Genomic DNA, 1951 nt, shown 5'->3' with positions numbered 1-1951 from the left:
TAGTTTGTGAAAGCGTTGTTTTGAGATGTTTCTTCGCGAGTGTGTGCTCTAACGCTGTTGTAGTCGTATTGTGAAGATCTGGGTATTTGGACACATTGCAAAGTATCTCATTTTTAACAATGCGACATTTTATTTTAAAAGAGCACTACAGTGAAAAGAATAACATTTCATTTTAAGTTATATCACCTTTCGACTTTTTTCTCTAAGTTCATTTGTCTTTGCTGTCTGTCAGTTACTTCTTACGTTTGTAGTTTCTCAATTAATAAAATAACAGATTGCTTACCCGTCTGCACTCCTATCATCACCTTACCTCGTTTAATTTACAAGCATGCACTTTATTCATCGAGACGCAAATCAGAGTGAATAACCCAGGACATGAACCCGGAAAGAAGGCCATACAAAATCAATTGAGAGACTTTCGGAAGGGACAGTCGACATGAAGCGAGGGACGAGTTAGAATGTAAATCGCGAGCTTCATTTTGTAATTTACGATTGAAAGCCTTGCTCTGTCTTATAAAGCACCTTTGTTTCGGCTAACGCCAGATAGCCATCTACGACGATGTATTGCTTTTTGAGAAGAATTTTTAAGTTTAACTTAAGTTGCGGTTTTCGTAAAGTTAGTTTCTCAGTCCGGGTTTCGCTGACTCTTAACCTTGGTTACTTGAACGACCAGCCAGCCAAACAGAGGGATGAACGGACTTCGGCCCGTTGGAGGAATCGTCGAGAGGACAACGATCAGACCTGCAAGTAAGTGCAAGTAGATTAACCTATCCTGAAAGTTACTCCCTTCTTGCCCCTTTTCACCCCCTTTAACATCACAGTCTGTTTCTTTTGTACGTATTGGATTTTATTTAAATGCAACCCAGGTTGGATCCCGTACCTCACGTTTTGTTAAGTTGTATATTTGCAAATCCTGGGCGCAACTTGTCGGTTCTGTCATCCCCTATCATGTCATTTATGACTATATTATATGAGCTCTCAGACCGACAAGGGGCGACTGCACATGGCAGAGATGTGGTTTTAACTTGTGTTTATGCACACACATTTGTGACCCTCGATTTTTCCCATTTAGCTGAACATAATTAAGATTTATTTTGCATTAGTATGTTTGCCGCCCACCGTTAGAATTTGATGAAATTCCGTTAGAATTTGATGAAATTCTATTTGTTTTACCACCCTCCCTCCACCCTCTCAATTTGTTGTGTTATTTTGTTTTATGTGCATTTTTAGTTATTCTATTTAGAGATATTTAGAGAACGTGGTGAATTCTAATATTATGGCACAAGCTCGACTTACGTTTTTAGATTCTATTGTGCGCCCCACATTTTTTCACGGTAAGTATGGGGAAGACGTTATTCGTTTTTTTGAGTATTTCGAATCTTACTGTGTCATTTATGAGTTCAATGCAGTAAAGAAGCGTCATTTGCTTCCATATTTATTACGGGACGGAGCCTTAGCGTGGTTTCTAGCTTTAACTAGGACAGACAAATTTGTGAGCTTGTGTATGTAGACATAAAGAGACTAATGATTACATTATTTGGTGGTTTTGTAGTTAAGAAGGTTACGGAACACACCATTCGTTCTAGAGATCAAAGAGAAGGGGAACCTATTATGACTTATATTTATGAGAAGCTGGATCTCATACTTAGTTGTGATAAAGCCATGCCTGTTCAAAAACAAATTAATTTCCTTATTGAAGGGTTATTGCCTCAGTATTTTAAGCTTACATGCAACAAATCTTTTCCATCCGTTGATGCGCTATGTGAGTTTTTATTACAAGAACAGTCAGCTGAGCTAATAGTGAATTATAAGACGCTGATTAAAGCCAATTCGAAAGAATAAGTCTTGCAGTTTAGTACACCGGAATTCATCGCTAAGATAGCTGATGTTTCATTGCGCGATAATTATCATGTTTCATTTCCTCTCGAAGAACAACAGGAAAAAAAAAGAA

This window comes from Thermobia domestica, chromosome 7 (genome assembly GCF_964235325.1).
Source record: "Thermobia domestica chromosome 7, izTheDome1.hap1.1, whole genome shotgun sequence".
Taxonomy (NCBI): domain Eukaryota; kingdom Metazoa; phylum Arthropoda; class Insecta; order Zygentoma; family Lepismatidae; genus Thermobia; species Thermobia domestica.
Note: the sequence above shows the minus strand (reverse complement) of the source record.